Here is a 16366-nt window from a genome sequence, read left to right on the forward strand (position 1 = left end):
CAAAAGAACAGGGAAATTCAGAGTAAGGGGCCTCAGGGATCATCTGGTAACGAGGGACTGAAGACTCCAGGTCACAGGGGTCACATGACTTGTCTGCAGCTACTTGTGAAGTCACTTCTGGTTTAGGGCTCTTTGCTTCAAAAGTGACTATTTTGGGGGGTAGGTACTGTACTAGGCATTTTCCACATGTTATCTAATTTTTATGCTAGTCATATAAAGGAAGGAAAGTTATTAGCCCCATTTTATAGATGAGGAAACAAAAAATTAGAGGGTTAAGTAACCTCTCAAAGTTACTCCACTAAAAAAAGGATGGAGGCAGTTTTTAAACACCCAGTGCCTGTGTTCTTATTTATTTTCATTGAAAAGGTAATATAGTACAAAAAGTTACATATTTAAAAAATAAGTTTCTCTTCTACCCCGGACTCCTACTTCCCTTTCTCAGAGGATGCCACTCTTAATTGTGAGAAATATTCTAGGTGTTTACAAACATAAATATGTATTTGCCTTTTCCCCTCTCTTTCCTATAGTGCAGAATTATATGCTACACTGTTATGTACCATGATCCCTCCCACACTTAATGTAATTTGGAGATAATTTGCACATATGAAAATGTATTTTTTAATGACTGCATAGGATGAATGTCACACAGTTTATTTACCCACTCTCCCAAGAGAAGTCACTTAAGTTGTTTTTTTATCTTCTGCTATTGTAAATATTGCTGCAATAAACATTCTGATACCTAAGTCTTTGCAGACATGTACAGTGTATCTGGAGGACAAATATACAGAAATGGAATCCCTAGGTCAAAGGGTAATAATGCACACTGAAAATTCCTATTTCCCCATATTCTCAATAAGTACTATGTATTGTAAACTCTTTATCTTTGCTAATTCAGTAAGTGAAAAATAGCATCTTGCTGTTTTAAATTTACATCTTTCTAATAAATACATAAACTACTTGTATTTTTTTTCTGTTGTGTGAAACTGAACCTTTACAGATTGATTTGTAAGAGCTCTTTGTATGTGAAAAAAAGAGGTCCATTATCTATTATATGAATTACAAATATTTTCCCCTAGTTGGCACTTTCTCCTTGTGAAATTTTTTTTCCAGTGAGGAAATTTACATTTTTGATGTAGTTAAATTTATCAGTTTTTTTCTTTATGGTTTTTGGGTTTCATATTTCACTTAGAAGAAATAGAGCCTACAGTCTTAGCCACTATGCTATGCTGTGTTCTTCCTGTTTATTAATAATGTGCATCAGGTTGGATTTATTTCACTATATGCAAGCATCTCTGACAATAATTGGTTCAAATGGACTTTAAAATTTTTTCTCCCACTACTTTGAAATTTCAGCAGTTGATTGTATATTGAAGGCTCTGTCAGTGTGCAGTGTATAATGTCAAAAAAGGAGGAAGATATGAAAAAAGCAAATAGGAGAATAAAGACATTCATTTATTCTTTCACTTTTATGGCTTATCATTAAAAACCATGTAATAAATATATAATGCCCTATGTTATAAACATGGAAAATCATTGCAAAAATACATTAAAAAACTGGTTGCCTCTAGCAAGCAAAACTGGGGAGAGACGAGGGAGACATATACCCTTTTGTAATACGGTATTGTATTACCCCATTTTAATATTGTATTTTATGATTACCTGTTAAAAAATAAAGGTGCTTTTTATTTAACTGAATTAACTACTGACAGATTTTCCTAAGGCCATTTAAACTCTTAAAAGGCTTACAGTCTGGGGAAGACAGGTCATGCATATAAATAAAGACAATACATAACAGGATATGTTAAGTGTCCTGAGAGCAGAGAAAGTGAGAAGAGAGGTTGGAGGAAAGAGAGGTCACATTTTAGGAGCAGGAAGAGAACTGGAGATGGTGAACACAAATGATGGGAAATGGTTAATTTGGTGAGTAACAAGTACATTTACATTTTTGATGTAGTTAAGTTTATCAGTTTTTTGGGTGGGTCTGGCCCCCACGGTCCCCTGAGCATTCCACACAAGTCCACTAAGTGTGAGGCCGCACATATCTTGGACTCGCTAAAGAACAGAGAAAGAGCCCTTTCCATCTTTTGATATTCTTGAACAGCATGGGCGCTGGGGAGTGGATGGAGGAAGGTAGGGGACAGAGATACACAAAACAAGTTCCCCAGGCCACCTGCTGGTCTCCCTCTTGTCCCCTGTGCTCCTGCTGAGGGGCCTTTTTTCGTTCCGTGTCGGAGCAAAGCTGCTTCCCAGCTTAAGGCATATGCTGTTCCCTCAGCCTGGAGAACCACTTCACTTCCTCTTCACCCTACAACTCTTACTCACTCTCAGCCTAAAATGCCACCTCCACGGGGATGCCTCCCTGTCTTCCATCTAGGGAAGCCCTCCTACCCTGCCTGTAGTTCTGTTTGTAGCCCCCTCACAATTGTAATTTAAATATTTATTGTGTAATTAAAAGTACATTTTCCTCACTAGATCACATGTACTATTGACACTGAGGCCAGGTCTTGCCTTATTCACTCTGGTGTAGTCCCAATGCCTCATATAATGACTGGCACATGGCAGACACCTAAAACATATTTATAAATGATAAAAGGCATGCATGTATGCTACTCCTGGTCAGTCTCTCACTTGGTAAAAACTAAAAATTCTAAGAACATCCATTGAAACAATGTCGGACGACCAGGGCTGGCTTCATGGGTGTGTGACCTGTGCAGTCAGTCACATACGGTCCCACGATCAAGAGGGCCCCATGCTTGGTTTAACGATCTGCTGTTGCCATCTTACAAGTCTTAATGATTTTATCTTTGAACTTGTGTCTTGTAAGAGAAGTCCGATGGGGCAAAGGAGGATGAGTATGAGTGGAGGAGATACACCCAGCATGCATGTCCGCCATTCTTGCTGGCATGCTGGCACTGGTGTTCGCCCTGCCCCATGGGCACACCATTCTGATGGGCCCACACGTGTGGGAGCTCAGCAAGACCTGAAACCAGTACCAGGGGAGCATGTTTGTTACGTTCATGACTTAAAAAGAGAGGCAGTGAAAGCCCACAGAGGCCACACTTTCCATCCAAACTACAGAAAAAAGGTGATGGCTTTCTCAGACACATGGATGAGTAAGGAACCTATTGTATCTTTTGTGTTGCTTCCCTGTCTTAGCCAATCGTTTACGCTGAAAATGATGACAGAGAAGGAAATAGGACAACCTGTAGTTCTTGTTCCTTTCACTCCTTTCTTATTCATCAGTAAACTAAGGTAAAGAGAGTTGCTAGGATGTGCATCTACCAGAAAGTGAAATATAAATGATTGAGTTAGTTTTGTCCAGTTTCCCCTGTTCTGCTAAGAAGGAAATACATATATATGTAACAGCTACAGAATACAAACTGTGTAATTTTGGTGATTCCACATATGAGTTAAACATGCTCATATTTGCATTTAAAATTGGCAATGCACAATATAAAGATGAACAGTAAAATCCATGGTAATTTGACATTTAAATTTTCTCTTCTCAGAACAATACTGATAGCAAATAATAAATACCATGACAAGTCAAGGGAGAGAGAGACTGTGGAAGAAAGGAAAAAGTTTATATTTAAAAACTGTTAACAGCACTTTCCCCTTATTTTTTCTTAACAAAGGATCGCACATTTTCATTTTGCTCTGGGACCCACATACGCGGTTGGCCCTGCAGACAAGTCTGTGCTCCTTGTCCGATGTCACCACATTAAGTGCCTGAATCCTGTAGGCCAACCACACAAAAAGATGCTGCCCCGTAAGCCAGAAAGAGAAAGAAAAATACCATATGAGATCGCTCATATGTGGAATCTAAAAAAACAAAAACAAAAACAAACAAACAAAAGCATAAATACAAAACAGAAACAGATCATAGACATAGAATACAAACTTGGTTGCCAGGGGGGTGGAGGGTGGGAAGGGATAGACAGGATTTCAAAATTGTAGAATAGATAAAAAAGATTATACTGTGTAGCACAGGGAAATATACACAAGATCTTATGGTAGCTCACAGAGAAAACAATGTGACAATGAATATATGTATGTTCATGTATAACTGAAAAATTGTGCTCTACACTGGAATTTGACACAACATTGTAAAATGACTATAAATCGATAAAAAATGTTAAAAAAAAAAAAAAGATGCTGTCCCATCTCTATCCTAAATGCCCTTTCATAACCTATCTTTCTTTCCCCTAGGCTGGCAGTGTGGAAAGGAGCAATGGTTCCGGAAAGAGGATGACTCCCCACAGCTACTGCTTCATGATTACTCACTCACTCATTCATCATTATTGTGGACCTTCTTCATGCCCAGGCAGTGTGCTGGTGATAAACGGTGAGTAATACACAAACCCTATCCTCCGGCAGCTACAGCCCAGAGGAGAGGCAGACACACAGCAGACAGTGTGATCTCCAATCTAAGAGATAAGTGTACGTGATTCTGGGGAAGCAAAGGAAGTGATTTCTGTCTGTGGAGGTGGGTGGAAGGAGAGCATTTCCCTTCCATGGAAAGGGCCTTCAGTCTGACTTTTATTGGTGGCACCAAGGAATGGCTTGGGGGAAGATCTCACCCTCAAACCACCTCAAATAAATGCAGCCTAAGCAAACCCAGCATGCTTCTTATGTGAACAGAGCTTAAAGACAAGTCTCCTGACACTCTCTCCAATGGATACAGCCTGCTGTCTCTCATACAGAAATTCTAGTGTTCCCACTGTTTATTACAAGGTCATCTTTTTTTCTTTTTCTAGAGGAATCTTTCACCTAGTCAGAAATATCTTAGAGATTTTTTGCTAAAGCCTCCTAACATTCAAAGTAAGGGTAGCTTTCACTTGTCAAAAAGGGAAGTTCTAAGGCATTCTGTTCTGCCGGGGTACTGTTCTCTCCTAGAGTGGATGGGAATTTTCCCCTTGGCACTGCTGTGTCCTTAAAATAACAATAATGCTTGGGCAAACACAACTTCATACTTGAGGGTGCCAAGTTCCTTATTATCAGTTACCGGATCTCCTTTTTTAGGTAACTGAGTGTTAGGCAAAGGCACCTTCTTAATTAATGGGTCTATCTTAGCAACCCACTCTGGGCCGGCTTCCCCCCAATCCCTGTAGTGCTGGGGATCCCACACATCACAGGACTTCCTCCGGACTCCCCAAGGATCAAAGCTTCCTGCCAGCCAGGGATTGTCACCAAATCCCTTGGATAAGGGGCTGAATGCAAGGAGAGTTCAAAGGTAAAGTTACTCACAGGAGCCTCTGTGGTGGGCAGGATACAGCAATCCCACAGAGGAAACCGCTCATTAAGAGTTCAACACACCTGCTCTTCATCCCCCCCATGTAGCAAGGCCTGAGGACTCCAGGGAAAGGTAGAGGTGGAGGGGCTGAGTGGGGTGGGCAGGAGATATCTCAAAGTACCCAGATTTCCAGTCTGAAAACTCTTTGGAAAGGGGTGGATTTCAGGTGCTTTACTAAAAGAATTTAGAGTGTGACACACACACACACACACCCCCCATCTCCTCCCCTCCTCCTCCCTCTCCAGACATCAGTTCCCTGGAGCATACAAAGCTGATGCTTCAGGGACAAGAGCCATCTTTAGGGTCAGACATGGCTTAGAAAAGACCAGATGAGGCACCGCACACTGAAAAGCGAACACTGTGAGCAAAACACTGCCTTGGGCACACAGGTGCATTTTCAATGAAAGGGCAGGAAAACAGTGTTTGACTCTTTCAATGAGCTTGACCCAGAACACGCCCCGAGTGGTGGTTGTATCTCTGAGTTAGGATCAAAAGAAGGAATAAATGGCAAATATCTTTCTTCTTTTTAATTCCTGTATTTATTTATCTATTTAATTAGCAAAACAATGTAACCACAACCCAGAATATCTGGCAAACAGAGGAAGGATAAAAAGTCTCTAGTCAAACTACCTCTCTAACACAAACTACATTAGTAAAGACATTTAGTAATTAGCAGATGCATTTATATTAGGAATTATTTTAATATTTTAAGTCATTTTAAACTTCAAGGTGATTTTACAGATGGAACTTAGGTGAATGAAATTGCTGTTCTTCTGTATTATTGTGTGAGATCCACAAGACACAACACAAATGGTCATAAAACAAGGCCTTCACAGAAATAAGAACTCCAGAAAGCATGATCTGTCTATACTTCTGTAATACTTAAAGGAAAAATGGGTTACTAAATATAAAAGAATTAAAAAGTTAACTGCTAGTATACACTAATTGTATTCAGAAATTCAGTCTTCTATAGAGCTAAGAGAATTGTGGCTCCTTTTGTGGCTAAAAAAAGAAAAAAATAAGTATTGGGCACAAAGACAAAAACAGAAATAAAAGGGAAGTTAAGACACTGAAATGAAAGGCAGGGGCTGATGTGAGAAACAAGTGAACTGGAGTTAGTGGCTGGAGACTGGCCTGGCAGAAAAAAGATTCTCTAGATCAGGGCCCAGAAGAGGAGACCCTGGAATCCAACCAGTTCTGTTTGAAGACATGTTGGAATACGCATTAGATTTGGTTAAGAACCTGTCAGGAAGCTATAGAACCTAAGCACCTAAGCTCTAAGAACCCTCATTTTGACCACTGTGCTTCCTACATCTGACCTGATGGCTGAGGGCAGTGAGAGTGAACAGAAGAGACTATTATGGGGCAGAGATCAAGGATCATCAACAGAGCAAAGTCGGCCAACATTTCCCAAACTGCGTGCAGGAGACCATGCGAAGCATGCTGGGTGATGAGGGCCAGTGTCTACACTTCAGGAGCTCACCACCATGTGGTCGGGGGCAGACAGACATGCAGAGCGAACCCAACAGTCTGCAGCCAGGCAAATTGGCTGAAGTGAATCCTGGGGCCCCCAATTACCAGCTGGGGGATCCTGAGCAAACCACTTCAGCTTTCGGAACCCCGGTGATCTCCTTTGTAAAATGGGGATAATACTGCCTCCTTTTAAGGCTGTTGTGAGAATTACTGTCTGTAAAGATCCAAGCATGAGGATTTGCATGTGGTGGGTGATGCATACGCATGCTAGTACTGTGATCTCTTTGAGCGCTAGGACTGTGTCCATCTTGCTGCTCTCCTATCACTGAGGCCTCGAACAGAGCCAGGCATGTAGCAGCTTGGGCACACAGTAAATCCTTGAAGAAGAGATGAATGAATGAACAAATAACAACAACAGCTAATGCTTACTCAGTACCCATATGTGCCAGGTACGGTTCTAAAGGCATTTTATCTCTAGTAACTCACTTAATCCTCACAACAACACAACGAGAGAGGTACTATTATTATCTCCAGTTTGCCCAGGGCCACACACCTCATGACAGGTGGAGGCAGGATTCAAACCCTAGCAGCCTGACTTGGAGTCAGTGCTCTTTATTAACCGCTACACTATTCTGCTGCTCAAAGTGGTTATTATTTTCACTACCACGAAGAGGGGGAGCATAAAGCACCTATACTGTCTACCTTATAAGCTTATTAGGGGATCAAAAGAGATCTTGCATGTGAGAGTACTTTGTTATCACAGCAAAGTGATATATAATTCAAAGTATCATTGCTACTATTATCCTGACATGGAGGTAACTGGGTTTATTGCCAAGGGGCGAAGAAAACGAGGGGAAAGGTACAGTTCTGAAAATGAAAAATAGGGAGCCGGGGCCAAAGAGTGATCAGGAAGATGAATAAACAGAGGGGCTTTAGAAGAAAAGGGAAGGGGTGCAAAAGAGGGGAGAGAGATTTGATGCCGTCTGAGCGTGGTATCAGGGCCAGAGTGGGTACCTGACAATCGGAACACCGACCGTGCGGCTGCGCAGAGCGGAGAGCACCTGGAAGGCGTCTGCTGCGCAAGCAGAGAGGAGCCAGGCTCTGAGATCTTGGAGGCAAGCAGCCTCCCTAAGATAATGGGCAGGAAACAAATAACCTGGGGAAGCAGAATGGAGGTAGACAATCTGGACCTCATTTAGGGAGCTCCAGCCTAAAGAATAATAAATGGTTTACTGATAAAACCCAAACCTTCACTTTGATGGGTCTATGAAAAAGAAATCAGGGCCAATTCAAACAGAAAGATCGGCTTTTGAACACTTCACTGAAAGCATTGGGAGGGTCAGCAAAGAAAGACAGGATTACTAATGTCTAAGAGATTTCTATCCATGCCTGACAAGAGAATCTCAAACACCCTGAAGTTCAGGACAGCATTATTATTAACCGGAGGTTACTGGGCTTTTCAAAAACGTTTTATTTCTAAAGTATTTTTCTCTGCTAGACCTGGAGATAAATGGCATTTTTACCCTTTCCGGATTGTGTCTGGCTGTTAAATAAGGAGGGCATCTCAAGTGCAAGTGGGATTTGGGTGGGGAGGGCCTGAGGGGGTGTCATACGCGATGTTCACTGAAGAATAAGGGGAAAAACTTTAAGTTATGTGCCCAAAATGCTACAGGGATGCAGACAGGCTAGGCAGTTCAGGGACAAAGACCAAGAAGGCACTCTGGTTAATCCCTGGTAGGGGTGACAGCTCAGGGACCCTAAACAAAAAGTAGGCGATGGGACTTGCTGACACCTAATCATGTGCTCTGGGGCTAGCTTATGCTGCGGCGCTGCCCAAGCTTCGGGGGTCGGAGGCCAGCACCCACAGGGGCTGCCTCTACTGGCTGGGGCACGGGCAGGAGCAGCGGTGGCAGCATCTTTCAGAATGTCTTTAAATAGTAACTTGAGGAAGGCAGCAGTTTTCCTACACCCCCACAGGCACGGAAATAGAACAAAGAAGGCAGGAAAAAATGGCCGGAGGATGTGCAGAGGCAGCAGCCTGCTGCCTGTGGGAGAAGAGATCGGGAGCTTTGTCCTTAGGAGGTGATTACAATCCCAGCTTTCAAATTGTACTCGATTACCATGTCTGGGGGAAAAGGCTTCATTTTCCCTGGCCCTTGAAGCTTTCCACGCAGACACCCTGCTGAGGGACCAGTCCTGCTCCCTTTCTGCACCTAACGCCTCCCATGTGGGATTAGGCAGCGCCGGCAAAGGCTCACTACTACCACTTACTGAGTGTTCACTACGTTTCAGTCACTGTGCTAAGCCCTTCATGCACATTATCTCATTTAAGCCTATGAGGTAGGTGTTATTAGGCAAATTAGGGAGAGGAGCTATAGATTGGTTTAGTGATTTGCTCAAGGACACAGCTAGAATTCACACCTGCACCTGTCAGGTCTAACTCTGCAACCCTTGCTTTTAAACACGTGCAGTTACTAGGAAATTCAATATGCAGGAGGCTGCGATGGAGAGAACGTGACCTTTTCCCTGCACCATCAGAGTAGCTTATTTGGATGGGGCCTGGTTAGGGAGGAGGGGGAACAGGGCTACTGGCTGATGGCAAGGTTTGGGTTTCCTTTGGGGTACTAGTTTGCTTAGGGCATCCTGTGTCACCTCCACCTTACCCGGGTCACACGGCCTCAGGTTCACCTTGACTGGCCATCAGAGAAGAGCAGGCCACTCTCCTAAGGGGATCTGCTTGGTGAAATTCAATGCTCTGTGCAAGACGCTTCAGGAACAAAGGTTATAGAGTCAGACCAAAGGCCAGAGAAAACCAGAATTATTGACACATCACAGGTTCTGGTGGGGCTGGTCTTATGCGCTAATATATACACGGCATGGACTAGACTGGAAAAAGCAACCTGCCCACCCACACCATAGTATGGCTACACAGCCCAGACTCTGAGCAACACCATCATTCTAATGTAGTGATTCTCCACCCTTGCTGCACATTACAATCCCTGGAGAACTTTTAAAATGCTGGAGTGCCCACCTCACATCTAGGAACCAGAATCTAAGCAGTTGGGACTCAGGCTTAAGAAGATTTTTTTCAAAAATTTATTTTTATGCTCTCTAGGTGACTCTAATGAGCAGCCAGGATGCAGCTGTGCAGGATTTTAGGAGAAAAAAAAAACCGGGTAGGAGACAGTAAGAGAGATGTCATGGTTTCAAAAGAAGGCATCGCTGTGATGACTATGCCCATGAAAAATTTATGCCAAGAGCAAGGGTGACAGGATCTGGACGTGACCTATTGCACTTCTTAAAATCTTCTTAACTATCAACAACTAGGTTTTTATCTTCCAGCAAGAGGACAGGGTCAAAGTCATTTTTGATCCACAAATTAAGACCGCATCTTTTCCCAAAATATTTTTAAAATATGTTCTTAAACATGTGTATTGGAGTAAGATTCTGAACACAGAGAAAGTTACAGGCTCCAAAAATGCATCTGTAAGAAGGCGAAAGGATAAAATGAATACAGCTGCCTCCGTTGCTAGGTGAGCTGTAATTATGGCAGAAACCTCTGCCCAAATGGGAAGAATTAAGGGAAATACATGTGCTAAAATTTTGACAGCAATAGCTATACACACACACACACACGCACACACACACACACACACACTATATGTAGTGTGTGTGTGTGTGTGTGCGTGTGTGAAGCCAAGTTTTGAAATGCAGATGGTTCTGGCTGCTCATCAATATTCATTCTGTCACTGTGCCTCAGGACTCCTCCCAGCTGATTTGGGGACAGCATGTCTACAACCCAACTGCAATGAAAACTTTAGGCATTTCCAAGTAAGGAAGGTAAAATTCCCTCCTAATGAGAACTTGTTTGGACAACTTCTGCTTTTGGGAAGCCTGAACACTGGAAGAGTCTGGAAGCCCCTGCATTTCCAGTTTAAGATCTAAGAGATCTATTTATCGCAAAGGCAGGGACAAATAAATTTAAGAGATGTATTTCTCCATTCGTCTTAGAGGAAAGATTTCATGTACTCTCTCAACATTTATTAATAAGCATTATGTTGTACAAGGCGAAGTGCTAGATCTGGGGAATATAATGTACACCAGAAAGTAACATAACATTATAAATCAACTAAACTTGAACTTAAAAAAAGGGGATGGAAAAATAGTCAAATTCACAGAGACAGACTGTATAGTGATTGCTAGAGGCTGAGGGAGGGGGAATGGAGAACTGGAATTTAATGGGTACAGACTTTCAGTTTTACAAGATGAAAAGAGTTCTGTGGAGGGATGGTGGTGTTTGTAGCACAATAATGTGAATATACTTGACACTATAAACTCTACACTTAAAAATGCTTAAGATGGTTTATTTCATGTTATGTATATGTGTTTAGAGGCTGTCCCCAGCCGACACCAGATGTGAACAAAGCACTATGATATTTACTGTAGCCCTGAGCTGATATGTAAGGTACTGTAGGGCCTGGAGAAGGGAGGACTAATTTTCCCTGCGAAATCAGGAAGGGCTTCCCGCAGACAGTATAACATTTAACATTTAGAGTCCTAAAGGATGAATACAAGTTTATCAGATGGACAAGTTAGGGGTAGGGGCAGAAGGTATCTGGGGCATAGGAAACAATATGGACCAAGATCTAGAGGCAAGAAATAGTATGTAGACCATCTGGGGCTGGCAAGAGGTTCTCAGGATACATGTGGGGAAGTATGAGAGAGATAGTTATAAAAGTCAAGTGGGGCCCAGATTATAAAGGGCCTTGTTATGTCATGTTAGGAGCCCGGTTTTTACCTTATGGACCACAGGGAACCATTGAAAAAATGTTAGCTGGGTACTGGACTTCAGCAGATTTACTTTTCAGAAAGATCTCTCTGGCTGCTCCCTCACCACCCTGAGTAACTGAATACCTGTTGACCAGGAGAATTAAAAGTAGAAGAAAGTTCAGTAGTTAAGTACTAGAAACCCAAAAGTCCTAATATACTAGCAACCGTTTATAATTTACCTCTTCCTCAAGTATAATCTCAGGCAGTTCTAATTAGTTTCTTCAGAACAACCAACCTGGCAATAAAGCAGCCTGGGTTTGCACTCAGCTTTCATCTGTTTGACCTGGGCATCTAAATGTAAACTTTCTAGAGCTCAATTTTCTTACTTGTAAATAGTTAGAAGCATATTTGTTTCACAAGGTCGTTAGGAGGATTCAATGAGACAATGCATGTAAAGAATCCACTCCTTTGCCTAGCATACATACAGTAAGCCCTTAATACACATTAGTTATATTATTATTAAACATTAAACCTCAGAGAACATGAAATTTACTTGGGGCAGATTTGCTAAGAGTAAACAAACCGTGGGGTGATGAGCAATGAGCTGGAACAGACCCCAGAGCATCAATCCAGACTGTCATTTCAAGTCACTCTAAGGAGGGGAAAGCTTATTCGGAACTCCTCCCTTTCAGAGGATGGAGCAAAGATAAGTGGGTTTTGTAACCCAGAGTCCCATTTGATTATTATCACAGTCATTCTCAGAGGAAGAATTGATTCCCGATCAGGCTGCAGGGCAGGAGGAAAGTCCCAGGACTCACTTCCCAGCCTGGCAGCCTCAGAGGCATTTGGTCTCCAGTTTTTCTCAGCTCCCTGCTTTTTCAGATCTGTGTCCAGTATGGGAAGTTGCTGGATGGCACAGTCTCTGGTTGGCCTGTGCTTTTGGCAAGGGGTAGTGGAAGATGAGGAAGAGTGAAAACGAAGCCAGGGTTGTTTCCTGTCTCTACTCTCTGAACAGTTCACACTGGCAAGTCCTGGGAGGTCAGGGCATCTGGGTCCAAGGCTCATCCCAAACATTCTCCTCTCACTGCTCCATCGTTCTCCAGGGTAGGCAGTAAATAGCTGTAAAGAGGGAGTCCGACCTGCTTTCCTTTTAGGTATCAGGTTTTCAGTTTCTGAAGCAGCCTTATGTTGGCCATGGTCTACGAAGAAAAAGCCTAAGTGACCCAGTTTCTGAGTCCTTCGGGTGACAGTCACCGAACCTGCGAGCACAAGTTCTGGAGCCGCACTGCCTAGGCTCATCTACTGCTCTGCCGCTTACTGGCTGTCGGACAGGTTACTTATCTTTTCTCTCTTAGTTTCCTCAAGTGTAAAATGGGGATATTAATCATACCTAAATAGGATCATTATGAAGACTAAATAAAGTAATTGATTTAAAGCACTTAGATTTAACTGCTATCATATAATAAATGCTCAATAAAAGTGTTTTTTTTGCCAGGTTTTAATATATACTGAAATTTTCAGGAATGCAAGTGCCATATGAATTGAGAGAAGATAATGTTTTGATTTGTTTGGAATTTTACAGAGAGCAGTTTACCATTTTGGAAAATCAGGCTACTCAATGTACTTCTGAGTTGCCAGTACATGATATTTGTTATCAATTTGTATTTGTAGCTGTTACATTCATGATGATTCTACATATAAGAGCAACTGAATAGTTTACTGTATCTTTAAGTTGGCCTAGATATTTATATATTGAAATATGTTATTTTGTTATAAACTACTATCCTCTTATTCCTTCTTTATAGTATAGTTGGGACGTTATATTGACTTTTAAAATACACATGTGGGTTAAGGAGCTATAAATTTCATTCCAGGAGATAAACAGGGAACTCCAAAATATTTGCTGCAATAATTTATTATAATAAAAGTACGTTGGGTCTGATTTAGAGAAAGGGAGCTGATGTAACTGTTTCTAAAGCTGGTGCTCATCCTGTGCCCCTTCATGGTGTTACCTGAGACACCCTAGATAATAAGGTGAACCTTGTTCCAGGTGGATGAGTGAATTAAGAGGAAGAGAGGGGAGATACTATATTTCTGTTAGCAGCTGGCCAATGTAAGTTACCAGAAACAACTGGAAATGAGTGCTAATTCTTCCTGGCACTAGCCTTGGAAAATCATAACCACAGTCTCTCTGTGAACTGCTTTTCCTCATTCATAAAATAAGACGGTTGGATTATTTCCCAAAGTCTGTTCCATGGAACATTATTACTTGGCATGCTTATAATGAAAAAGGGGTTCCTTGGTAAATGGTTGAAATGTTGAAGAAACTGTTTTCTTTGCTGCAGGACTTCTCAGACTCCTTAACAGGCTAACATGTATACCTAATCCCCAAGACGGGAATAGAGAGTTGTATGCAGCATTTTCCATACTTATTTGACCCTGGAGACCTTATGTCAAAGGAGCAACTCATGAGGTTAATAAGCTAAGGGAAATTTTTGTGAAATATAAATGAAATAGTCTTTAAAGCCTCTTCCACCTCTAACATTCCAAAATCCGGTGTATAAGTGTCAGTACCTTCTTTTTGGCCATTTTAGATCAGATTAAGAAGGGTAAGGAGAAAGCTAGCCTACAGAAAATAAAACAGTGTAAGTCTGATGCAGAAGAGGAAGACAAACCAAGTTCTAACATATGTAGATCTATGTAAATGATTATGCAGGAGAGACAGAAAGAGAGCAGTTTTAAATGTTAGGGCTTCCAAACTGTCACTTATGTTATCACTAGAAAAAGTCGAACATTTATATTTTAGCAGAAACAGTAAGGTACTGAGTCCTAATCTTTACAGTTTTCTTTCTCAAATCCATCACTAATGTCATTTGGATTTGGCCAAGTTACCACTGAAGAAATCTATGGGGCTATCCTCTACTCCCAGGCACTGACCCCAGCCTCTCCTCTCACTAATGGCTATGGTGGATGCTGAACACGAATTCACACAAACCAACAACCCCACACACCGCACCTGGCCCAGCCAAGGTAGTTGACCTGGGGATGGGCATCTGATTTCATCTGTAATGTGAAGTTTCTTCCCTGGAATTTGGGCATTTGGGGCCAGAGAGGGAATGTCTGAGTGTTGGAATGTAAGATGCCACACTGGGCCACTGTCAGTGGTCATGCTGCTGTCAGAGGAAGAAAGCTGGACTCCAGTGTGAGAGAATGAAGGCGAAATGCAGGAGAAGCAGAGACGAGAGAAAGCATCTTGGTTCCTGATTCTAATAGTCAGTGACGACCAGCTCCATCCCAGCTTTTCTCACCACATGGTTGTTCAGCCCTTGTTTGGATTTGGTTGGCTAAAAGTTCTCTCTGTTTAAGCAAGTTCAGACTAGGTTTCTGTTGCTTAAAACCAAAGAGCTCCTACTATAGTCACATTTGTCTTCCACACCTACTTTCTCTATCGATAGAGAAGTTGCTTCCTGAAAGCTGGCGTATTAAACACATATACACACCACTGCTCTCTCCTGAAACCCCACAAAAGCAACAGTAAAGAGATTTAAAAAAAAAAAGCATTAAGTTATCAGAAAAAACTAACAAGGCAATGACAACAAAAGTTTATATGCTAGAAAGCAGTTGGATGAATCCTAGGGTCATAGTCCTTATTTGCCCAGGTTAGTACATTTTACAACTGCTGTGCTGGTATAATTATTCATGGCGTCCTCTTACACTCTCAAAAGTGTCCTGGTTTGGATGGTAAATTGATTCATTAAACCTAAGAAGCCCTGAAGCAAGACTAATGCACCACAGAAACTCAAAAGAGTTCAGGAGTTGATGGACCATACTTCTTAAAATGGAGATGAAAAGAAGCCCTGGTTGGAAGTATGTTTGAGTGGTAATTAGGTCCCCTGATGCTTTCCACTCTGTGTATCCAGGTGACTGTCCCTCTCCAACCAGAGCAGAAGCCTAGAGTTTTACCCTCTCGAGGTCCAACCAAAGGGACTCTGGATAGATGGACATCAGGTACAGACACGGATGGGGCTGCCATGTTGAACACAGAAGGATTAGGTAAAAGACTACACAGTGATTGGTGAGATTGCCATCCACCTCCTTTCACTCATCTTCCAGAACACTGGCAGCCTCATATCCTCTAGGAAGGAGACTAGATAATTCTCTGACCAGCTCCAAAGGCAAGACTTCAAAATAAGTCTTGGAGTCCCCCAATGAAATGGAGTCTCCTGATGAAACGTTTTTAGAGATTTATAAACTTTTAGCAGAGATTGGGAATGAACTGATAATAGGTTCATAGAAGAGTAACAAATGTAAACCTGAGATATTTATTAACTTCAGAGAAAGTCAATTCATACAAGAAAGGAAATGTAACCATAATATATTATATGGCTCAGTTGTAGGTATTAGTTACAGTCATAATAATACAAATACTACATGCTGATACAGCAGAAACTGTAATGTAACTATATAGGGAGAATGGGAAAGGGGGATGCATATAATTGTGAGGGGCAGGTTAATAATAATAATAACTAATACATATTGAGCACTTAGAACCTATACCATCTAAATACTTTACATAAATAAGTTCATTTAATTCTTACAACAACCCTATAAAGTGGTACTATTATTATCCCCACTTTACAGATGAGGAAGTTGAGGCACAGAGAGGTCAACTAACCTGTGCAGGGTCTTACTGTCAGTAAATGGCAAAGCTAGGATTCAATCCTAGACAATCTAGCCCTAGAGTCCATGCTCTAAGTCTAAGTCATATATACCCTGCTGCTTCATTCCTTCTCACTGCAAGCCAGTTTTCTCCACCTAAGGAACATAATC

General features: G+C 41.8%; 1 protein-coding gene across 2 annotated transcripts in view; it reads right to left on the reverse strand.

Annotated features, from left to right (window-relative positions):
• Positions 1 to 16366, reverse strand: part of TANGO6 (transport and golgi organization 6 homolog) — a 154046-nt gene that overhangs the window by 2982 nt on the left and 134698 nt on the right. The window lies entirely within an intron of this gene.

This window comes from Camelus bactrianus, chromosome 9 (genome assembly GCF_048773025.1).
Source record: "Camelus bactrianus isolate YW-2024 breed Bactrian camel chromosome 9, ASM4877302v1, whole genome shotgun sequence".
Classification (NCBI taxonomy): Eukaryota; Metazoa; Chordata; class Mammalia; order Artiodactyla; family Camelidae; genus Camelus; species Camelus bactrianus.